The sequence below is a fragment of the Prionailurus bengalensis genome, chromosome A2, assembly GCF_016509475.1.
Source record: "Prionailurus bengalensis isolate Pbe53 chromosome A2, Fcat_Pben_1.1_paternal_pri, whole genome shotgun sequence".
Taxonomy (NCBI): domain Eukaryota; kingdom Metazoa; phylum Chordata; class Mammalia; order Carnivora; family Felidae; genus Prionailurus; species Prionailurus bengalensis.
Window position 1 is genome coordinate 146,523,120 of NC_057348.1, and position 25,791 is coordinate 146,548,910.

The 25,791-nt window shown below is 41.0% G+C and overlaps 1 long non-coding RNA gene and 1 pseudogene across 3 annotated transcripts in view; one reads left to right on the plus strand and one right to left on the minus strand.

The window, feature by feature from the left end:
• LOC122488756 overlaps positions 1-25,791 on the minus strand; it is a 176,784-nt gene that overhangs the window by 106,935 nt on the left and 44,058 nt on the right. For all 3 annotated transcript variants that reach the window (XR_006298684.1, XR_006298685.1, XR_006298683.1), the window contains exon 4: positions 19,087-19,220. This is a non-coding gene — a long non-coding RNA (uncharacterized LOC122488756). The remainder of the gene's footprint in view (positions 1-19,086; positions 19,221-25,791) is intronic.
• On the plus strand, positions 782-3,603 carry LOC122488754 (annotated as a pseudogene).

Sequence of the window (25,791 nt, forward strand, 5' to 3'; positions counted from 1 at the left end):
AGTACATACATTAAGGAGATATATAAAAAATGTTCAGGGGCGCCTGGGTGGCGCAGTCGGTTAAGCGTCCGACTTCAGCCAGGTCACGATCTCACGGTCCATGAGTTCGAGCCCCGCGTCAGGCTCTGGGCTGATGGCTCGGAGCCTGGAGCCTGTTTCCGATTCTGTGTCTCCCTCTCTCTCTGCCCCTCCCCTGTTCATGCTCTGTCTCTCTCTGTCCCAAAAATAAATAAACGTTGAAAAAAAAAATGTTCATAACCACATTTTTTTTAACAGTGAAACACTGCAAAACTTCAATGTCAGTCAATAGGGAAATCTATTTAAAAATTATGACATATTTATAAAACTGAATACCGTAGGGGCGCCTGGGTGGCTCAGTCAGTTAAGCATCCAACTTCAGCTCACATCATGATCTCAAAGTTCATGGCTTCGAGCCCCGCGTCAGGCTCTGTGCTGACAGCTCGGAGCCTGGAACCTGCTTCTTGCTTCTGTCTCTCCCTCTCTCTCTACTCCTCCCCCACTCAGACTCTATCTCTCTCCCTCTCTCTCTCAAAACTAAGTAAACATTTAGGAAAAAAACTGAATATTGTAAGACCATTAATATGGGTGACTACAGCTATGGACATTAATATGAACAAATCTCAAAAAACGTAAAATTGAGAGGCACCTGGGTAACTCAGTCGGTTAAGCGTCCAAGTCTTGACTTCGACTCAAGTCACAATCTCCCGGTTGTGAGATGGAGCCCTGCATCTGGCTTAGTGTGAAACCTGCTCGAATTTCTTTCTCTCTGTCTCTCTCTCTCTCTCTCTCTCTGCTCCACCCCTGCTCACGCTCTCTCTTTCTCAAAATAAAATAAACAAACCTTAAATAAAATAGTATTGGGCCAAGAAGGCAAGAACAGAACACACAACACGCACCGCGGCGAACCCTGAGATCTTTGTGCCGCTAGGTTTCCTTTAGCGCTGAAGGGCTTCCTCCCCCAGCCACTGGGAGTGCTACAGGCTGACAGTTCTCAGCTGAGCAGGGTCACCTCGCCCAAGTCATGTGCCCTCTCCAGGGGCCGCTCAGTGCCTGACCCCTCACCCAGAGCTGGGGCAATTCTGAAGGGCTAGCCCGCCTCTCCACTCCCCTTGGGATGGGCTGAGGGCTTCCTTGTGACTGCACCGCAGCCCAGTCTCTCTCTCTGCCCAGTCCTGCTTCCGTCTCTTTCGCGGGCGTTAATCCTAAAACTTCCTTAGTAAACTTCCTGCGTGTTTATCTGCTTCTCAGAGTCTGCGTTCCTTGGAACTCTACTTTCTTTCAACAGATACAATTTACATCTTGTTTGAAAACATGCGCCACAGCAAATTTAGGAAGGCTGAAATCATACCAAGTATATTTTCTGACCACAGTGGAATGAAACCAGAAATCAAAAGCAGAAGGAAAACTGGGGAAACTCACAAGCATGTGAAAATTAACTGACACGCTCTTGAACAACCAATGGGTCACGGACGAAATCAAAAGGAAAGTTAGAAAATATCTTGGAAAAAAAACGAAAATGAAAACACAACATATTAAAACTTCTGGGATATGACAGAAGCAATACTAAGAGGGAAGTTCTTGGTGATAAACACCCATGTTGAGAAAGAGGAAAGATTCCCAAATAAGCTAACCTTATACCTCAAGGAACTTGAAAAAGAGCAAACTGAAGTCTAAAGTTAGCAGCAAGAAGGAAAGAATAAAGATTAGAGCATAAATAAAAAAGAGAGCAAACAGGAAAAAAAAGGCTAAAACTTGTTTTTTTAAAAAAGAGCAACAGAATTGGCAAGCCTTTAGCTAGACTAAGAAAAAAAAAGAATGCTCAAATAAAAAATCAGCAATGAAAGAAGAGACAATATAACTGATGTCACAGAAACTAAAAGGATCAAACAAGGTTTGATCACACAAGGTTAACAAACCGGATAACCTAGAAGAAATGGAAAAACATCCTAGAAATACACAACCTGCAGAGACCAAATTAAGAAGAAACAGAAAATTTGAAGAGATCTCTAACTAGTAAGGAAGTTCAATCAGTAATCCAAGGCGAAAAGCACGGGACCAACAGCTTCCCTGGTGAATTCTACCAGATATTTAAAAAGGCACTAAAGTGAATTCTTCTCAAACTGGTCCTGGCGTAAAGACCGACATGGAGAGACGAATGGAACCAAAGAGGGAGCCCAAAAATACACCCACACGTACACCCCGCAACTGATCTTCAATAAGAGTGCCAGGAGGAAGAGGACACAAAGGGGAAAGGATGATGTCTTCAATAAATAATCAGAAAAACTGGATATCCTCATGCAAAGGAATGAAACTGGACCCTGATCTCACACCACATACAGAAGTCAACTCAAAGTGGGTTAGAGACTGAATCCTAAGGCCTGAAGCTGGACGACTTCTAGAAGAAAACATAGGAAGAGGATGCCTACCGAACAGCACCTCTGTCTGTCTGCCTTGCCCTTAGTTCCATCACTCCAAACCCACCTACCAAGGACCCAGAACCTGCCCACCCCAGGAGAAGAGAGACCTTCTAGCTGGGTACCCCCAATCGAGAGGGTACTTCCAAACATTGCACGTTGCACGTCCAAATGTCAGCAGGGTATCTTAAGCAACCACCTTACACAGTCAACGGGCTGAGTCTGACCACTTCGGGCACGTACCTGCTGCGCCCCTCAGTGGGCCACCTGGCCACCCCCCACCACCCAAACAGAGTCAGGAGAGGACAACATTCACCCAGGTGCAGCCAGACACGCTCGAAGTGCTGTCTGCTAAGACCTGGTACCCTGACATCTTCACGCCGTGGAGGTGGTGCTGAAAATCAGCTTGTCCAGGTCCGGGAAAAAGAACCAGGCTTAAGAATCAACAGGCTAAGTGCTGCCGGTAGCAGCAGCGACAACAGAAGGGAGGTCAAAACCAAGTCAAACAAAGCCAAAATGAAGAAATCTCCAGATCAGGAACCGAGTTCACAGAGTGGAACAAGCGGCCAATTCGCTCCCTTCTCTAGCACCTCAGTGCCCACCATTTCCAGAAGCAGTGCTCTCGAGTCTATCTGGACTCCAGATTCTGTCTCCCCACTGTCATATTCCTTGTCCCCCTCCTCTTCCTGCATACACAGGTCCTATCCTGTGATCCATACACAGGCTTCAGATGACGGTCAAGGATATGCTGCTCAGCTTCCTATTTGGGGGCACGGGCCAACGATGTTACCTGACCCCCACGTGTCACCAGCTTCCTGGACCGGGGGACACACTCAGCCCTATGGGTACCGGTGCAGCCACCAGCTATCTCAACCAGTCCTTAGCTTCTCTTTCCACCCAGGGTTATGGAGCTTCAAGCTTGCGTTTTAATTCAACCACTGATTGCTTGGATTGTAAGGACCCAACTGCCTCCTGGAAGCTTCCCTTCAATGCTCACTGCCTGGATTATAAAGATCGGACATCTTCATAGCGATTCCAGGTTTTATGAAGCCCTGCAGAAGCTCTTTTTGTGAGTGATTTTCAAAGAGACCGGGCTGGACGTTCCAGTGTCAGCCAGGCATTAGTTCAAAGAGTTAGAGGTGATGATACTCTGACCTTCTGATCAACGTTCTGGAGGAGGAATGAAGGCCCTGAGAGGGACCTACCAACCAGCAGCCTGAAATGGACAGACAGGACTACTTAGGATCCTGGCATAGTTTTAGATCACTGGTTCTCCTGACTTGCAAAATGATCAAAAGCATTCCAGCCATGTGCAGCCAAACACCAAACGAAAAGGTGAGGGAAAGGAGGGAGGGAAACAGCCTTCCTAAGCAGAGGTGTTCCAATGCTCTGGCCAATCTCTGGCTGAACCTTAGGAATGGACAGTGCCTCAAGCTCACTCACGTTTCATGACCATCTGGTACTTGGCACTGAAAAACTTTGTGTGACTGATTGCATAGATGCACTTTAAAAGTAATAATAATAGGGGCGCCTGGGTGGCGCAGTCGGTTAAGCGTCCGACTTCAGCCAGGTCACGATCTCGCGGTCCGTGAGTTCGAGCCCCGCGTCGTGCTCTGGGCTGATGGCTCGGAGCCTGGAGCCTGTTTCCGATTCTGTGTCTCCCTCTCTCTCTGCCCCTCGCCCATTCATGCTCTGTCTCTCTCTGTCCCAAAAATAAATAAACGTTGAAAAAAAAAATTTAAAAGTAATAATAATAATAATAATAATGTTCATAAAGGGGAGCCTGTGTGGCTCAGTCCGTTAAGCATCCGACTTCAGCTCAGGTCATGATCTCGCAGTTTGTGAGTTCGAGCCCTGCACGGGCTCTGTGCTGACAACTCAGAACCTGGAGCCTGCTTTAGATTCTGTGTCTCCCTCTCACGCTCTGTGTCTCTCTCTCAAAAGTAAATAAACATTAAAAAAATAATAAAAAAATACACAAAAAATAAAACATAATGTTCACAAAGGGGCGCCTGAGAGGCTCAGTCAGTTAAGCATCCAACTTCAGCTCAGGTCATACTCTTCACAGTTCGGGAGTCAGAACCCCACACAGGACTCCTCACTAACAGTGTGGAGCCTGCTTGGGATTCTCTCCCTCTCCGTCTCTCTCAAAATAAATAAATAAACTTAAAAAAAAATAATGTTCATACGGAGTCACTGTGCAGCTTAAAAGATGACTGGTGTGTGTCTTACATAAGTGGTACATCTGTGGTTTTTAATCTGTGCTCGACTTCAAAACTGTGATCTGTTATTGTATGCAACCTTGAACTTCACGTCTGCAGAGCTTCTTCTGTGATTAAATAGGTTATAATTATAAGCAAAATTCGTAGCAACTGAGCACTTATCTAAAAAGATTACCTTTGGCTGGAGGTGAGCTGCACTGAAACCTGACAACAAAATGTCTCTGGACAAGGAGAGTCAAAGAAGAGCAACAAAAGGACACTAATGCATCTGTAATTTACAGCTGGTAGGCAGAGCAGTAAAGAGACACTGGTCCATTGCTCTGACCCTGATGAATTTATAAATTGAGATCACTGTCATGTATGCTTGCAGATGTTAACTGATAAAGTTGTACACGCATAAACCTCTTCTCTGATTGGCAGATACGTATCCTATATTAAAACGGTTCTAGTGCCAAAAAAAAAAAAAAATAGGGGAAAAGCTTCATGACACTGGTCTTGCAACAAAAGCAAAAACAGACACGTGGGACTACACCAAACTAAAAAGATTTTGCACAGCAAAGGAAACAATCCACAAAGTGAAAGGAAACCTAGAGAATGGAAGGAAATATTTGCAACCCACATATCCGGTAAGGAATTAATATCCATAATATATAGGGACCTCTACAACTCAACAGCAAAAATAGATAAAGATAGACAGATGAACACAATTAAAAAATGCACAAAGGACTTGAATAGACATTTTTCCAAAAAGGACATACAAATGGGCAACAGGTATTATAAAAAGATGCTGAGCATCACCAATCATCAGGAAAATGCAAATAAAACCATGAGGTTATCACCCCGCACCTGTTAGAATGGCTATTATAAACAAAACAAAACAAAAACAAAAACAAAAACAACAGGCACCCGGCTGGCTCAGTCAGCAGAATGTGCAATTGCTGATCTCAGGGTTGCGAGTTCAAGCTCCATGTTGAGTGGAGAGATTACTTTTAAAAAATTAGAAAATTAAAACAAAAATCTTTAAAAAAAGAAACACACAAAAAAGTAACAAAAGCTGGCAAGGATGTGAAGAAATAGAGGCCCTTGTGCACGGCTGATGGGAATTTAAAATGGTTCAGCTACTACAGAAAACAGTATGGAGGTTCCTTAAAATATTAAAAATAGAACTATAATATGATCCAACAATTCCACCTCTGGATATTTATCTAAAACATAGGACACCAGGATCTCAAAGAGATATTTGCACTTGCACGTTTACTGCAGCATTATTCACAACAGCAAAGGGGTGGAAACAACCTCAATGTCCATCAACAGATGAATGAAGAAAGAAAATGTGACACACACAAACAAGGGAGTATTAACCAGCCTTTAAAAAGGTGGAAATCCTGCTGTATGTGACAACACAGAAGGACCCTGAGGCCATCACACCAAGTGACACAAGCCTGTCCCAGAAGGATAAATTCTGCATGATTTCCATTTATATGAGGTATCCGAAACAGTCAAACTCATAAAAGCTCAAAGGAGAAAGATGGTTTTTAGGGGAAATGAGGGATTGCTGTTCAGTGTATAGAAAGTTTCAGTAGGGCCAGATGGAAAATTCCTAGAGATACGCTGTCCAACACTGTGCCTACGGTTAACAATAATGTACATTCAGAAACTGGTTAAAAGGGTAAAAATCACGTACCTTCTATTTAGGTTTAGGAATAAATCTGTACCTAGAAAAGTGTAAAAATATGCATGAGAATGATAAACACCAAATTCAGGACATTACACCTCTGTCAGGCAGGAAGAGGGTCAGGCTTATGGAACGATACATACCATGTTTTAACAACTACATAACACATAACACTTCAATTCTTTAATATTCCTTATACTTCCTTCCTATGCCTCAAATATTCTTTAATTTTTAAAGTAACTTTAAAAGAAAAGGAACAGATGGCTCAGTCAGTTAAGCATCCGACTCGATTTCGGCTCAGGTCATGATCTCACGGTCGTGGGATCGAGCCCTGCACTGGGCTCTGCGCTCACAACACGGAGCCTGCTTGGGATTCTCTCTCTTCCCTTCCTTCCCTGTTCACGTGCACTCTTTTTCTCTCTCTCTCTCTCCCAAAATAAATAAACTTAAAAACATTTTTTTAATAAAAGGAACAGCTTGCCCCTGTCTCAACTGTTCTCTACCTTCTTTTTACCAAAACAAGATGGATGACATCCATGTGAACAACAGATTACCATGGGTGTGCCCACATTTGGAAACAAGAACAAATTTTGCAGTAGAAGCAAAGAAAATAGAGCTACAGAGTTTTTTCTTTCATGTTTTCTCTTTTGAATGTTGCAATCTCAAAGGTATTTATAAGTTTTATAACTCTTTACAGGGTCCCAGCAATGATCGTTTTTTAAACTGGCTGCTATACAGATAAAATGGGCATAATTTCTATAGTAATTCCACTGCTGTTTTTCCTGCTCAAGAAATTACCAGATTTCAAACAAGTGAAAATGAAATTATAGGGATAAATGTGCTTTTGTCAAGTTTCAAACACAGTGGTTCCATACTTGAACCAGAACAGTCTGACCCCAAACTTGGACAAATTTATTACTAGAAACAAGCTCCAGAGAAGTCTTCTAAAAGCAGGGTTCAGAGTAATAATCCCAGATGCCTGGGATTGTTGTTTTTCTAAATTCAGAAAATTTTCTAATACAAAAAGCGTTAACAGTATAATTACCGTTACATAAAACACGATGGGCTCATGACTTTTGTATTTATAATACAAACATTAGCAAAATAAAGGGATTATCTTTATATCATAAAGGGATGATTTAAATTAAAAAACCAACATTGACATGAAATATTCACACAGCTGAGATAAAACTGAATTATTAACCCAAATTTACTGGAATAATTCCACAATTGCCAAATTCACTTTTTTGTTTGGCTTTGATCTTGGTCTCAAATTTTAAAATTTCACTGTATAATATAATTACTTCCATGTCCCTAGGGGTTCACCCACAGAACAATGTTTTTCCTTGTCCACACCCAACCTTCTGAGCTATGTATGACAGGAAAACATCACATAAAAGAATTCAGAAGCATGAACAAAGAAAAAAAGTATGGAGGGAGAAAGGCAGGATGAAAACATTCAAATCTTTCTGATTTGCCAATTTAAGGCAAACAAACAGATGTTGTACATGTCGAAGGCATAGAGCATAAACAATCCAATTTATCTTTAACCAATATTCATTGTTCAGGACCACTACTGAGAAACTAAACTTTGGATTCTGTATTTGTTTGATACAAAAGATTTATAGATACAGTTGCAAAGAAGGAAGAAAACAAAATAAATCAAAATTCTCAGAGGATACAAGCAAAGAAGAAGGGTTGTTGACTGGGAATGGAAATCTGTAATGATGTATGTCAGCAAAAGCCTTCGTATCTTAAAATTCAATCCCTTCCTTTTCATAACTGTGTTTTGAGTACCTCCTTCCCGTGACACTGTCAAAACAATCTTTTCCCTTCTCATTTTCCCAGCAATCCACTCATTTGGAACTTTGCAACCACATTTTAGAAAGGACTTCAGAGCTCAGCTCAGGTTAGCAACAACGCAGGCACTCCCTCTTGTGGTACAAAAGGGAACTGCCTGTGTACACGCACTTAAACTAAACCCAAGAAGTTATTTTTACATCACTGGAGCAGGTATTTCCTGGTCTTCATTTTATAGACAAGGGAACAGCCTGAGGTCCACCAACTTACTTCCTCAAGGTATTTCAATCAAGAATACATTTAAAGCAAGATCTGACCACATATTACTAAAAGATAAATCTGAAGCCATAGGTAGAACCTAATTTTAACTTCTGTTTTGATGTAGTTTTAAAGCAACTGCTTACATAGCATCTTTGGTTTAATATATATTCGTGATTATTAAAAAAAAAGAAAAGTAAATAATTGGCAAACGTTTTCATGAGAAAGTTATTTTCCAAATGATTCTTAGAAAATATTCTCAGAAAGTATAAAGTAGGGTATTATTTTACGGATCATGAATCTACTTGTTACCAAAGTGCTTTCAAAAGAAGGACAGGGCAGAAATAAATAGAATTTCCAAAATAAATTGCCACCCTTGTTTACATGCTAAAGTCTACGGACCTGAATAAGAATTTATATTTTGTGCTAACGGCATGTCAAAAACTTTAAACCTGTTGATTTCCAAACATCTTTACTATAAATCTTTATCGTGAACCAGTATGATTAAAAGTACCTCCTTTACAAGGTTGTTTTAAAAGCTAAATGACCTGATGCACGTGAAAGGTTGAGCGGTCTTTTCTAAACTTCACCCATTTTCATCTTTTTTATAGGAAAGAAGTACAAAGAGTATACTTTACAAATGATAAAAATCCAGAGAGGAGAGATCAGGGAGAAAAGAGTAACCAAAGGAACTACTAAATTCTTAAATGTGATAGGTTTTCATGTGCCAGAATTTCTGCACTCTGTGACTGCCATTTTCAAGGGTGATTTTACCTGTGCACATGTGACAGACTCGACAGCCTGTGATGCTGCACAAACACAGACCACCAAGACCATGTCAAGTTTTCACTCTTGTCCCTAATGCTCCATGGGTGTCCTGACAAAGCTGGACAAGGGGTCAGAGCATCATCTTTTAGGTTCAATCGAGCGTGTGCGAATAGCTGCACTCCTCTGATAAAACCTCCAAAGTGAATTCTTGTCTTCCCAAAACAACAAGCAAAACTAATTTGGGGGGCCTTCTGTTCCCAGGTCAATGAATGATACCACCACTTGCTTAAGACGGCTGAGGCTGAACTTATCTTGACTCCACTTGCTTAAGACAGCTGAGGCTAGGGGCGCCTGAGTGGCGCAGTCGGTTAAGCGTCCGACTTCAGCCAGGTCACGATCTCGCGGTCCGGGAGTTCGAGCCCCGCATCGGGCTCTGGGCTGATGGCTCAGAGTCTGGAGCCTGTTTCCGATTCTGTGTCTCCCTCTCTCTCTGCCCCTCCCCCGTTCATGCTCTGTCTCTCTCTGTCCCAAAAATAAATAAACGTTGAAAAAAAAATTAAAAAAAAAAGACAGCTGAGGTTGAACTTACCCTTGACTCCTTTCTTTTCTCCCTTAATCCTTCAAATTCTGCCAGTCACAAAGTCAAAAGTCACCCCCACTCACCGAATCTCTTCACCCTCTTCTCTCTTCTTTAAAGCCAATGCCACAGTTTTCAAGTCTCCAGCAAACTCCCCCCATCCCCACCACCTGGATAACAGCCAAGTCCTATATACCCTTCAAAACTCAGCTCTCCACATGCCTTTCCCCAGAGCTTTCCCAGCCCCTCTCTGTACAGCCCCCGCACCCCTACTGAAGGCAGGTTAGATATCAGCCCCTACCCCACTCCCATGCTTCCGTTATTTTTGCAGGTTTATCTCAACTTCAGAGTGCCTATAAATCTTTGTTGAATAAAGGATTTGTTTGGGGGGAAGGAAAAACGGGGAAAAGTAGAATTACTTTATTTGGGAAAATGAATTAACGACTTTCAGTCATTTGGTTCAGTCAAACCAAATGAACCTGGTTGTTTTCAAAATAAATTACTCTAATTTGCATAGAATGAGGCAGAATCGTGGGCAAAACGTTCCAGGATTCTTGATTTTTCATCAAAATTAGGCAACTTTCTAATAGAAAGAGACTCACTTTTACCTAAAAAAGCAAATTTCAATTTCCAATTTTATATATGAAGACATGGAGGTGAAGGCAGGCATGAAGTCACTAACCCCGGAGATCCTGACTCCTAGTCTGGTACAGAACATGGCCAGACCCAGCCAAAAAAGGGCTCTGGAAGGAATTCTCTTGTTTGTAGTTTCCCCATCCCCACACCCAAAGGATCTGATGCCCAGATCACCTGATATCTCCACAAACATGGGGCTGGAGACACGTGGGTGGACACCCAACACCTAGAAAGGTGTGCCTTTCTCTATCTAAAACCTGCAAAGGTGGGGCTCCTGGGGGCTCAGTCGGTTGAGCATCCAACTCTTGATATCAACTCAGGTCAGGATGTCACAGTCTTGACATCCAGGCCCTCACTGGGCTCCATACTGGGCGTGGAGGCTGCTCCCTCTCCCGCTGCCCTTCCCACGTGCATGCGCTCGCTCTTTCTCAAAATCGATAAACATTAAAAAATTTTAAATGCAAAAGTATTACTCCATCATCGAATTCCTTCCTGATAACCTACCCTCCACATGTTGGAACTGCTTTACACGAACAGAATATTAATCTAAGAAGCCACCATTTCTCCCAGCGGCGGGGGAGGGGGGGTAACAATTATTAAACATAAAATCAGTGTTCATGTGCAAGGGAAAAACAGTGGTTAGTAGCCACTAAATTCCATGAAAGACAACTAATAATGATTTCTGTTTTACAATTAGAATCTCAAAAAGTACTTGGCATAGAACATCAGTTTAATTGGTCTCACCAAAGTATGCCAAAGCAATAGATAACAATGAAATCAGCAATCTAGTCCAATTTCTTGAATGGTCATCTTAAAGAGAATTTAAAATGTTGAGTGGTTAATCACCTTTTAATGGCTTTATTAAGGTATAATCTACAGGCCACCGGAAGTCATCCATTTTAAGGGTACAGTTAGACATGCTTTGTAAATTTATTCAACTGCAGCACAACTATCACCAAGAATAGTTCCACTGACACAACAGTTCCCTTGTACCTGTTTATGGCTAGTCTCGGCTCCCACCTCTGGCCCCAGACAACCACGGATCTACCCATGGCTTTGCCTTCTCTGAAATTTTCATATGAATGGTATCATACAATACACAGTTCTCGGTTTCTGATTTCATTCAGCTGCCACAATGTTTTTGAGGTTTATCCGTGTTGTAGCATCTATCAGTAGCGTGAACTAGTGTTTCCTTCTTTTTCGTGGCTAAATAATACTCCACTGTATGACCATTTTCCTCATCTATTCACCAGTTGACAAACTGGATTGTTTTTATGTTTTTATCTATCGCAAATAATGCTGCTATGAACATCTGCTTGCTTTTTGAATGGGCACAATTTTTATAACCTAATTGGGGTAGGACTCCTATATAATAAATTGCACATGTTTAAAATATGCAATTTGGTGAACTTTTACATATGTGCACACCCATGAAACTATCATGCATAATGAAGATAATGAATCTATAATCACCCCAATGCTTCACTGTACCCCTCCCTTGAGAATCCGTTTCTCCCTCCTCCCCTAAGCCATCCTCAGGCAACCAATGATCTGCTCTGTCACAATCAGTTAGTTTGCATTTTGTATAATTTCACCTAAATGGAATCAGACTGTATTGTTACTCTGGGGTGGGGGGTGGGGGGGGGGGTGCCAGCTTTTTTCATGCAGTATAATCACTTTGAGATTCATACATGCTGTTGTATATATCAGCAGTCCATTGCTTTCCTTTACTGTGTAACAATTTGCTTCTCCACCCATCTGCTGATGGGCATTTACACAATTTCTAATTTTTGACAACCATAGATAAAAGCTGTTATGAACACCGTATATAAGTTTTTGTCTAGATATATGCTGTTACTTCTCCTGATGGCCTACCTAGGGACGGAATTGCTGGGTCATATGTTAAGTGTATGCTGAACTTTTTAACAAACGTTTTCCAACAATGGCTGTACCGTTTTATATTCCCACTACCAATGTGTGAGTATTCTGGGTTTTTTTTGTGTTTGTTTGTTTTTCCATCCTTGCCAACACATGGACTGTCAGTCTTTTTTAATTTTAGCCAGTAGAGTGGGTGCACAGCAGTATCTTACGACTTGAATTTGCGTTTCCCTAAGGATTCATGATGTTGAAAATCTCTTCATGTGTGCATTTACCTACCATTCATGTACCTTCTCTGGTAAAATGTCTACCCAAATCTTTTGCACATTTTTAAATTAGGTTACTCTCTTATGATTGAGTTTTAAGAGAGCTCTTCATATATTTTCAAGACACAAATCCTTTATCAGATTATCTGTTTTGTAAGTATTTTCTCCCAATATGTGGCCTGACTTTTCATTTTCTTAACAGTGGTGTCTTCTGAAAAGAAAACTGCCATTTTGATGAAGTCCAGTTTATCATTTTTTCTTTTATATACCTCATGCTTTTTAGATCTTATTTACTAAGTCTCTAACTCAAGACAAGAAAACCTCCTGCTATGTTTCCTTCTTTATATTTCCTATGATCCATTTCAAGTTTATTTTTGTGTGTGTTGTAAAGTAAAAGTCAAGCACATTTTAGTTCACATGGGTATCCAATTGTGGCAGTACTGTTTCCTGAGAAGACTATGGTGTCCCTACTGAATGGCATCAGTACCTCTGTTGAAAAGCAGTGGACCACACAGGAAATACAACTATTTCTAGACATTCTGTTCCACTGATCTGTCTATCCCTATGCAAATACCAAGGTCTTTGCTCCTGTAGCTTTATGGTAGGTTGTGAAACCAGGTACTACACATCCCCCAACTTACTTCTTTTTTAAAGTCACTTTGATTATTCTAGATTCTGCATTTCCATATGAATTTTAGACTGTTTTCTCTATAAGTACTTCTCTAAAAATCCTTTCTGAGATTTTGACAATGTTGTTGAACCTATAGATTAATTTGGGGGAAACTGCCACATTAACTATATTAAGTCTTCCAACCTATAAACATGGCAATATGTTCCTCCCTATTTGGGTATACTTACTACCTTCGATTAAACTTCTCTCATTGAATTCATTTATATGTATTTTGGTCTTTTTGATGCTATTATGAATGGATTTCTCTATTCTTGACACTTCATATAAATGGAGCTATCTTCTTTCACTTAGTATGTTTTTAAGGTTCACCCACATTATAGCCTGTGTCAGTACACCATTCCTTTTTACTGCCTAATGGTATTCCACTATATGAATACACCACGTTTTAGTCATCCACTTATCAGCTGACAGACCTCAGTTTTCCAAGGGGTGGCGGTCCTCTTAGAAATTTGCTTGCACTTCTACAGTAGAATCTGCCTGTTCCATGAATGTGGCCCCTGTTGTCTTAGTTTTTTGTTTTGCTTTGTTCTGAGGTAATCTCTACACCCAACGTGGGGCTCGAACGCACAACCCTGAGATCAAGAGTCGCACGCTCCACCGACTGAGCCAGCCAGGCACCCCTACTTACTTTTTAAATTCGTATTTCTGTTCTGTGGCCTGGTTCCCTCCAGGCTACCTCTGTGTCTTCATAGTGTCCTGGTTAGCCACAGGCCACGGTGATTTGGGGAGAGGCTGTGCCCAAATACATTGTACCTGTAAGGCTACCCCCCCCACTGAGGAAGCTTTATGTGGGTTGAAAAAGCATTCGAAGCTGTCTCCAGCTCTCAAGGAACTCCCTGACTTTTGCTTTTTGCTGGGCTGTCTTGAGTCTCTATCCCCTAAGGCATGCAAAGTTCAGCCCTCAGCCATGACTGTGCGGAGAGCTGATGTCAGCCCTTCAATGGCTCTCTCATTTCAGGGATCTCCCCGTTAAATTCCTGGCTGGTGGCCCCAACCCAAGACTGCAAAACCGAGGTAGCAAAGCTGTAGGTTCTCCCTGTCCATTATGAACCGAGTGTGCCACTTTTAACCAGCAAAGCTGTGGGTTTTTACCGCCAACCCCACCAAACTGCATCTATCACTTCTGGTAAGAAGTACCCGCTGGTAAAACTGCAGTTCTCACCAAGTGAGATAAGAGGCGGGGGAGGGGCCCCGGCAAGAAAGGCCACAGAACTCCCACTCGTCACCCAACGTTCCAGTGTGACTATTGTCTGCCTTTCCAGTCTATCTCCAGTGCCAGAAATTATTGCTTTTGTCAATCTTGTCCAATTTTATCCTTGTTTTATTAAGAAAGGACCACCCGATCTCTTTACATCATCATTAATGGGAGTGACCTTGGCTATCTATCCATTTTTAATCTCTCAACCTCCCATAACGTAAACCTCTTAAAAATACAGTATGACTATAATTCCACTCTGAGTACCAAATGCAGAACTGCTTTCCGAGTCTGACATAAAATTTATCATCATAGCCTGCGTCATTTTCCATTTAAGAGCCCTGCCACACAGTGCCAGCAAACTAACATTATATTAAAAAGTACTAGAACAGTCAGTTGTTCAGTAATTTTGAGTTCGTAGGGGATTAATTGATTGACTGCTTGGATCTCAGCCGTGGCTCTTAACCACAAAACTCTATGATGGGCCCAAAGACGACGGATTTTGTGGTGTTATTAACAATGCCTGACAGGGGCAAAAAGCAAACTCTTGCAGATTCCACTAGTATTGTTTTAAGTCGTCTCAATCCACATTTTGTAACACATTTTCTCCCCAGTTATTCAGAAAACCCTCAAGCCTAACTTGCCTTTAGCACTGTGACTCGTGTGTATAGAATGCTTTGTAGCTGACACACGAAAACCTCATGCAGGAGGTGGAGCAAATCGTATCCTCATTTTATACCTGTTGGAAGTGAAACACACAGGGATTAAGTACTCCACGTGGCAGGTGAGTCAGATCTAAGATCCAGTTATTCTGGCGACATTTTGTCTTGTGACCTTGGGCGTGTCTTTGCAGCCATCTCTTCCAACATTTTGGTAACTTCTTTAAAGGCAAGGAAAACAGATTACCGCCCCCAAGCAATAGCCTTCTCAACACTTTCAGTTGAGAATAGGCTCAGCATTTATTTCCTTAAAAATTTTAATTATAGCTATGAGAATACAGACCCTGAGCAAGAAGAAATGAAGTCAAATCTGTAACAATTATAAAAGCAACCTTTAACACAATGCCAACCTCTACACACACACACACACACACACACACACACTCTCTCTCTCTCTCTCTCTCTCTCTCTCTCTCTCCCTCCCTCCCTCCCCCCCTCTCTCTCTCTCTACCAAACACTGTTCTATGAAATCCTTCTGGGAGGGAAACAGTAACCCTACCCATACACACATACACAAGGTGGTGGTCTTAAATGCCACAAATCTGGTGGATCATTTTAGAAGAGTACCTTGAAATCTCTCCTAATGCACACATTGGGAGAAATGAGGTAATTTCTTTCGTCTACAAAACCAAAACCCTGACTCCCTTTTGCCTCCACAGTTCCTCAGAAGAGGGTCTACACTCACCCTCTTCCAGGCATTTCCTCCAAGCTCTCCCTCGAATCTGTTTCCCTCTGACTTCACTAAAACCTCCTCCTCTTGTCAAGGTCACTAACAACCTCCTCGTTGCTAGAGTCAAGGATCGATTTTCAGCTCGCGTCTTACCTAACCCATCAGGAGCATTTGACAGTGCTGGTTATTCTTGCTTCCAAAGACACTTTCTCCCCTTGGTGACTTGAATATCCCAATGTCTACCTTCCCGTCTTTTCCTCACGCTTCTTGTTGAGACTCCCGAGCTCTGATTGTTGCCGTGGTCCTTTGTTTGGGTCCTAGACCTCTCTGCTTCCCTTTTTTTTAACTAATGGAACAGCAGTACAAAGATCTGGCTTCTAGTCCTGGCTCTGCTGCTACACAGGCATGTGACCTTGTGCAAGTCCCTTAATTCCCCTGAAACTCACTTTATTAATCTCTAGGGTAGAGGAGGCAGGCTGAGAGGTCTCCAAGGTAAATTCCAGTCCTAAGACTCAACGGCCATATTTAAAAAGTCCTAATTTCCAAAGAACTGACTTATTACATAACATTTCTCAAGATTATAATGTTTCCCCTTATTAGATTTGACTTATTTTATTGCTTTTTATTCTTATCAAACTTAAACATGTATGTAGTTTATAGAGTCAAATACTCATCAAGGGCTTATGAAAAACGGCAGCCCACCATCCTCACATCTATCCCTCTTCGGAGGCACTTGTAAAGAAACTTTTGAACTTACAGAAAAGTTGAAAGTACTCGGGTAGTCATGCCTGAATACCTACTAAAGGCCTACTGCTGACATTTCACCATGCTTCCTCCACCTTTTTCTGTAATTCCTTTCTGCCAGACCATCCGAAAGGGGAAAACAGATGTAGGACATTTCACTCCTAAATACCTAAGTATGCATCTTCCAGAAATAAGAACACCTCCTATGTAACTCCAGCATCATTGCCACACCTGAGAAAACTAATTCAGTAACATCGTCCGATGGGCATCTTTGAGTGTGGATGATGCTACGGAATTAGGGTCTGTTTCCTCTCCTCTTTTCCATCTGTGCTCACCGCCTCGGTGGCTTCAATTCTTCTTTGGGCTTTAAGTAATGATAATTGCTTATGATTTCCGATTTGCCTCTTCAGCCCTGACCTCTCGTTGAACTCCAGGCTCTGCCTACCTGACCTTTCCACTTAGATGTCTACAGAGGCTTCCCAGAGTTAATGTGTCGCAAACTAAGCACCCCCTCCCCGTCAATCTGTTCCTCCCGATCTCAACCAAAGGCAACTCCACTCCATTCCTCAGCTGTTAAGGTGGAAGAGCTTGACATATCTCTTTCTCTCTCTTTCCACATCCAAGTCCACAGTAATGGGTAATTAATTAATTCCACCACTTCTCGTCACTCTCCTCGTTTATGGGCTCAGGCACCACCATCTCTCGCCTGGGTCACTGCGGTAGCCCTGAACCGGGGCTCTCTGCTTCCACTCTTGCGAACGCTCCCACCCTCACCCCCGAGCATTTTGTCAAAACAGCTTCCACAGAAAGATCCTGTCACTTCTCATCTCGAAACCCACCGACTGCTTTCCACCTTACTCGAAGCCAAAATCCTTGCAAGTGTTCGCCTGATGTGCCCACGCACTCCCTTTCATCTCCTCCTCAATCTCTCCAAACCATCACCACGCCTCCTTCCCCCATGCCAACAAACAGGAGAGCTCCTGCCACGACGTCTCTGTGTTGCTATTCCTTCTGCCTGGAACGCTCTGCCCCAAACATCCGGAGGGTCTTTCTCTCACCTTCCTCAACTCTTTGCTCGAACATCACCCGTGCAGTGAGGCTTTCCCTGAAAGCACTTATGGCTCTCTAACAGATTATGTATTTTTTTCTTACTTATCTTAGCCTGTTTTTAGTCTCTATGAGAAAGTTAACTCCATGAAGGCAGCAAGTTTTATTTTGTTCCCGACTGTATCACCAGTGCCTAGACTACTGTCTGGCACATGTAAGCACTAATAAATATCTGATAAATCAAAGAATCCTATTCTAAAAAGAATACAGATTTATATTCATTTATCCATGCACACACCAGAAGGTTCAAGCCTAAAGAATACCGCATAATGGGTAACTAAGAATTGTTAATCATATACGATGACACGGGCTACCTCTGCCCTTTGGAAATATAACGTAATCCACAAGTAATTTAGAATTTTCTAGCAATCAGTCACATAGGAAAGTAAAAGAAAACATTAAGTGGCTTACTTAACCCAACAGATCTAAACAACTATTATTCCAACATGTGATTCATACAAAATTATTAATAAAATATTTCACAGCCTTTTTTTCAGACTAAGTCTTTGCAATGTTGTGTGTATTTTATGCATAACACATCTCCGTTGGGGCTAGCCACATTTTAAATGTCAGTAGCTACATGTGGCCAGTGGCTACCATATGGGACAGCACAGATATAGACCTAATTTAAATAACCCCATCGAAGAGGGGAACATCTTGTATATTTATTAATTGTTTTGAACTTCACATTCCAAAACAAGACCATGGTACAACCTCATGGTTTCCTAGTTTTGTTAAAACAGTTTCAAATGATATAACAAGACGAATAACAGCTTTCATTCTGAGAAATAATTTATGTCAAGATTACTGGCCCAACTCTTTAAATTTCATTCAGATGTTTTGATTAGAAAGCATGCATGCTCTTCTTTCTTAGTCTCCTCAATTAAAAACGAAAGTTAAATACAGAGAGATTCTATGTTCTTGTCTACATTAGCAGGAAAAAACATCATTATTTTCAAATAGAAAGAGCTATTAAAATTCTACTTCCACAAAACAAACCAGTATTTATTTCAAGTTAACCAAAATACATTCTATGTTAAAAGACAATTTCTGTAAGGATATAATTGCATTTTTAAAATTCATTAACAGTTAACAGTCTTACTAATAATTTTCCATTTCTTAATATGAAAGTAAAATAAAGCACTAAGGAGAATGCTTTTAAATTTTTAATATATGCATTTAGGTCTTCAATATGTTTCTTAAAAGGTAAAGTATTATGCACGGAAAATGTTTTCACTAGCTTTTTTTTATCATTAGGGGATTAACTTCTGGAAACCCATTATTTATAAATATTCACTTATAGGAATTACAATAATTGCCATCATTATTCAACAACAAAATTTAAAGAACCCCATTAAAGTGCATAATACTTTAAGCCTTTAAAGTTACAAAATTTTATTTTTTTTAAAGCAGTTAAACACAACACACAGCAGTTATCTACTTACTCAGATGTCGATCATCTGAGGGTGTTATCGATCATCTCCCCTGAACTGGCAGGTTTGAGCTGAGATCATCGGTGAGTCAGAGAAACTCCAGAAGGTAAAATATCTTCTAACCTTCAAAGGCATTAATAAAATGCCTGTGTGAGGAAAATAAAAAAATGGAGTTACAACCAAGAGAGAATTCTCGCGAGTGTCTTGTCTAGATAGGAAATAACTTGCTTCTTTTCTTTCTCTTCTCTTTAAGCGAGGGCTCAGAACACGTTAATTCATGGCCCTGGAATTGTGGGTGAGCAGAGAGAGCAATACTTTGCGTTCTAACCACCCTCTGTTTTAAGAACTCTCTCTGGGGAGAAGCCTAACTCAGTTTAATAATGCATGCATCCTGGACTATCACCTGGTCACCCTTTTACCGGCCCGACCCTTCAACCAGTAGATCCTCACTCTATAATCATGGTGCAAAACTAAGACACTTCTGAGAGTGAAAAGAGGAACTTTGGAAATATTTATTTATTAACTAATAAATGGTCTTTATTATATTGGTTTATATTCCAAAAAAAATAAAAATAATTTACATCCACTACATTAAAGCAAAAAATTAAAGGCTTATTTACACTACATGAACGCTTAAAATACCACAGGCAGATTAATCATTCTTGGTACATACGCATGTCCTTCAATCTGTTTACTTAATAGAGTCTATCTCTCATACCGTGTCACTGGTGCCGTTGCTAAGAAAAAAGGCTGGCATGGTATTATTTTTCAATCGTTCACCGTTGCCAAAGTCTTTTCCAAAGTTTCATTTTATGTTAAATAACCTGAAATCACTGACATTGTCTGACTCTTCTGTGTTATTATTTTTAACAAGAAATGCTCTCTTCACAGCTGCTAATTCTGCTCAAAGAAAATTCTGCCAGAGGATATTCTCAATTCTGTTCGTTTCACACCAAAACTGTTTAGTATTTAGGTCTAAAGATGTTCACAGATACTACCTTTTGGCCTAAACTGGTATCCCTTCTTGCACTCTTACCCCCTCCAGTCCATTCACCTTGACACACGGCCCCACAGGGGGTTTTCTTGCCCAATGCAAACCTCATCGTGTCACTTCCCGACTTAAAACTTTTCAATGGCTCCCACTGCTCCTTGGATATAATCCAAAACCTTAACAGGGAGACCCGGTGCCTTCCAACCTCTCAAATCCTCAAAAGCAGCAGGCCTTCCCTGCCCCAGGGCCTCTGCCTGCTCTGTTCCTTTGGCTCAGAATGCTTTTCTCGGTCGTGGCCACGCTTCACGTCGCAGAGTCTCCTAAAGCCCCCAGCCTAAGTTACCCCATGGTATTCTCTCCCAAAAAGGACTCGTACTTTTCCTACAGAGTGTTCATCAAAATCTGTATTGACATATTTGTGTGCTTTTGGAAAGCCTATCTCCACCAGACAGTAAAATCTTCAGGAGTGTGTAGAGATCACTCCTGTTTGATTCACCCCTTCATCTTCAGTCTTTACCCAGCACCTGGCACGGTCCTTGCCACCTTGTGAGCCTTCACTAAATATCTGGTGAACGAACGAATAAAAGACTGAGAAGGAGAAAGGAAGGAGACAGAGGACATTCTGGTTAGCTGAGTCAACTTGTTATCTATGGCCAAAACACCTCACAATCCTAAATCCAACTGCATCATCAATGGTCCCCTCTACAAGGGATGACTCCCTTCAACATATAAACAGTCTGAAAGGGAGACAGAAAAAGACCTCTCTCTTGACCCCACATTCCAATGAATAAACTCCCATTTCTCCAATCCAATTTTATAGGAATACTCAAAAGAGTGTATCTGCGGTCTCCAATTCTTTCCTCCCATCCTCACTTGAACCCATTCTAATCAGGCCTTTGTCCCCACTGCTGACCTAAAACTGCTCTTGTTAAAGCCACCAATGACTTCCATCTTGAACTATGTGAGGTCTGGGTATCTATCCAACCCTCCAACTATCCAACCATCTTGAACTAGCCAGGCACTGAGACAGGCATTTAAAAATGAATTATCCAGGGATGCCTGGGTGGCTCAGTCGGTTAAGCGTCCAACTTCAGCTCAGGTCATGATCTCACGGTTTGTGAGTTCGAGCCCCACACCAGACTCTGTGCTGACAGCTCGGAGCCTGGAGCCTGTTTCGGATTCTGTGTCTCCCTCTCTCTCTGCTCTTCCCCCCCGCTCATGCTCTGTCTCTCTCCTTCAAAAATAAACAAATATTAAAAAAATTTTTTAAATAAAATAAAAATGAATTATCCATTTAAACTGTTCATCACAGCCGCTCTATGAGGCAGGAAGTATTGTTATCTCCAGAGAGAGGTTAACTGAATTCATTTAAGGCTACTCAGGTCAGAAAAAAAAAAAAAAGGCAGTAGAGACCAGTTTTATCACATCTACTAGTCAATTCTCAGCTTAATGGACCATCACCCCATGCCAAATTCCAGATGATCCATCCCACTGAGAATAATGCTCCTACAGGATTCCCCATCTCAGGAAATGATAATTCCATCTTCCAAGTCATCCCAGACTTTTCCCTTTCCCTCACACCACATACCCAATCCATCAGCAAATCCTGTGGGCTCAATCCTAAAAATGTATCTGAATTGTAACTATTTCTCCCTATATCCACCACCACAAATGCTCTCTGAGCCTCCTTCACCTCCATCTGGATTACAGCAAATAGCCTCCCAGCGGATTCTTCCCTTGCCTCATTGCAGTTTCCAAAACAAAAGGCCAGAGTCCTACTGATTTTAAAAATTCAGATCATAATACTTTCTGCTCAAAACCCACCAAATGCTTCCCTTCCCATTCACAGTAAAAGTCACCATAGTGGCCTACAAGGTCCTTAACTGGCCCCAGAAAACCTCTTGCTTCATCACTACCAGTCTCTCCCTCATTCACCCGTCTTATCCTACAGCCTTCTCTGCTACTCCTCCAGGATGTGAACACACTCGAGCCAGGGTTGTTGCAGTAGACTGCTGTTCCCTCTCACCGGAATGTGCTTCTTCACAGATATTTGCATGATACTCTCCATCACCTACTACAAACCCTTAATCCAAGTATCAACCTGTCAGGGAGGCCTTCTCTGGCCACTCTATTTCATGTAACACACCTCATCACCACCACTACAACTTTCTAGCCACTTACCTTGATTTACTTTTATTTGTTTATACCCATTCATTCATTTATTCATTCGTATCACTCCCACTGGGTACCTCCCTCTCCTCTTTTTTTCACTTTCCCTTGTAGACTTTAAGCTTCTTGAAGGAAGAAACTTTTGTTGGGTCCGATACTGTATCCCTCCAGTGGCAAGAAAATGCTTTGTCACCAATATATATTTACTGAATGAATAAATAAATGGTTGAAAATAAGATTATGGGTAGGCAATCTACCTAAATCTCCAGACCTTACTGTTATTAACAGAAAGCTCTTGGAGAACACAGACCATGCAGTCACAATCAAAGTTTGCAGAGTAACTTGCACCGTATTAGTATAATTTCATCACTTATCATATTTTTCATTGAAATTTTAGTTTTCCCATATTATGAATGTTACTAACTTAAACAGTTAAGTGGAACATTTTAAAAGAAGACATTTGGATCTCAATTACCAATACCAAATTCCTTCAACTTGTACTGCAGCTATCCAACTGCATCCTCCTTTTGGGAGGCTTAAGTTTATCTGGTAACGCTTTGCCTGCGAGCGTTGTCTTGAAAGAGTTACTCTGGAGCTCCCACGGTTACGTTATTTGCTGCATTATCTGGAAGACCTTGTAGCTATGCAGAGGCCTAAACTGGATGATAGGAAGAACGGTGACTAAGAGTCTAGCTGTGGCTGCTTTCTTTCACAAGGTTCTTCCTTAAACTTCTCTGGTGTACCGACGAATTGCTGGAACACTTTCAGAGACATTTCTCAGCCTACAGCCAAATGGTTTCGAGGTTCTTTTCATGAGTCTGCCTGCCTTCCTCCCACTGCCTGCACACATTTCCATCTCTAATCCCCAGACTCCAAGTCTAAGCCTAGTGTAGTTCTTAGTGGACGCTACATAAAGAATATTTTATCGATGCAGTACTTTTACGTGCTGAACTAAATTTCACAGACAAAACTGGGGCAAGGTGGATTCTGATACTATTAGTCTACTTTTATACCCTGTTCAACCTTGTCTCCTATTACCAAGAAATTCAAAACCATCTGCATTATTTCCTGAATTATCAAAACCGAAAATTTAATGAGAATCTATACACTTTCAATGTATGTTATTACTGCTTTTCTTAAGTGTCAATGTAAAACAACACTGCTAAAATCAGAATAGATCCTAACACGCCTATGTATAGATACATCTAAATGTGTATAGTAAATGCGTATAGTACAGATAAGTGTAGAAAAGTGTATATATCTATATGAACAGTATATTATATGGATATTATATAGACATAGATGTATATATCTATATGAACAGTATATTATATAGACACTATATAGTATACCATGGTAACAACCTAGTATACAGTTTAGAAAAACTGCATATATGTGGCCATTATCAATAATATGAGAGAATGAAGAATATTTATTAAGTACCTACTGTATGCCAGGCATCTTATCCACGTTATCACAAGTAATCTCTATGATAGCCTTGTATGGGAGGTATACAGCCGCAGACTTCAAAACCCCTCAAGATGCCTTCCTAAATCCCAGTACCACATCCTCTTACCTACCCAGGTGTGACTCAGTCTTAAGAAGTAGAAATTACTAGTTAAATTTGAGCAGGTAATAATTAACACCCATTTAAGACTGTTTTATCTGGCAAACACATAAAGATCAATCTCAAACCTACAGGACAGGCTATAATGTCTTAAAATTTTTTCAGTTAACTCACTCTGGAAGGCCCAAAGGATACAAGCATTCTTAAAAGAAACTGCACATTCTATAATGACCATACTGAAGGTTTTCATGATAAAGACAGATAGATACTTGTACTTGACCCTCAAAGTATTTCAGGCAAAATTTGTTTCTTCCATGTCACATAAGTTGTGAAGTCTTAAATTACTTTCTGTCCTGGAAACATGTTAATGAGTGCAAGCTCCTTGGGGAAAAGACGACTCCACTTGTGTCCTTCATTCTGACGTGAACCAGACTTCTGAGTGGGCAGAAATACAGACCCAGATCTTAAAATGCCATGAAAAATGCTGTGTGCTTCCTTCAACGCTTAAAAGCTTCACATTAATCTACAAAATAAAATATCTCCAATGTAGGAATTTGTTAGAGGGCTTAAGACAGACAAAATAAAATCAGCACCAGGGCTCCTGGGTGGCTCAGCTGGTTGAGTGTCAGACTTCAGCTCAGGTCATGATCTCACAGTTTGTGAGTTCGAGCCCCACGTCAGGCTCTGTACTGACAGCTCAGAGCCTGAAAAGCCTGCTTCAGATTCTGTGTCTCCCTCTCATTCTGCCCCCACCCTGTTTGCTCTCTATCAAAAATAAATAATAAAGATTTAAAAAGTTAAAAAAAAATGAAATCAGTACCTCTACAAAGCCACACTGACAACACTTAATATTATAGAGAAATCTCTAACGGTCCTACTGGCAATCATGATTTTCTAAGCTCCTTCCTTCAACAGAGTTTCAAAAGAACAGAGGTGCTAGATTCTGTGCTCTCAGAGCCCCTCTGCACCCCCAGCCCAGAGCCAGCGCACGCACCTCCTGAGCCACGGCTGCGTGGCCTCCTCAGCTCTGCTTTCTGGAACCTGATCCACGGGAACTGCACTCCTGGACCTTTTACGTAACTGTGGTTGAAGATATTTTTCACCAGGTTCTTTAAACAAGATTCACGTGATAAATTTCTGCTCGAGTTTAGTTCCAGGAAATGTTTGGTTTCTGCAGATGTTTGTAATGCTTCCGGTTGTCAGTACATGAAAATTATATAATTCTGTGTTTCTTTTTTTCACTTGAGCAAGTAGAAAACGTTAAAATCAAACAGACTGCCCAAATTTGCTCAACACTGACTGACACTTGGGAGTACTTAACCCTCAACTTCTTTTAGTTCAGGTTGGTTTTATTTTTTTAAAAGTTACCCTACCTTTTGGCCTAAAATGTGTATGGTGCAGTAAGTGTTTTCAGAAACAAGAAAAGCTGCAAAATGTAAAATGTAAAAGACGTACATAATGTTGACCTGCTTGTAAGTTCCAGACTAAAATGGAAAAACAAGAAAAACACAGGGATGTTTTTACAGTGAGAAGGTGTAAATGCCCAGAATAAATGCCCCAAAATAAATTCTCTGTTATCCAAACGACACAAAAAATTCCATAAGGAGACAAAACAGCACTCCACCTTCTTGGTTTAAACCCGGTTCACACCAGTTTGTGAACACCCAAATATGCTCTTGGTTAAAATTTCCCTAGCAATACTAAAAAGTCTGACATTTTTACAAATTACTGTAGTAAGAGAGATCTTCAAACATTACTCTGAAAATTAAAAATGTCTTAGAAGAACGAATTAAACTGGTTTTATGACAAGGATACATTCTAAGTCACTTCATTTGGAAAGCAGTCCAGATTACATGTCTGGATATGATAATCGTCATCAGCCCAGAATGGTTTTTAGCTCCTTCACTCCTTCTCAAAACTGATGTTCAGTGATAGGTGGCTCCTAATTTATTACTGTATTTATATTCTACCTCCTTTCACAACACATTTG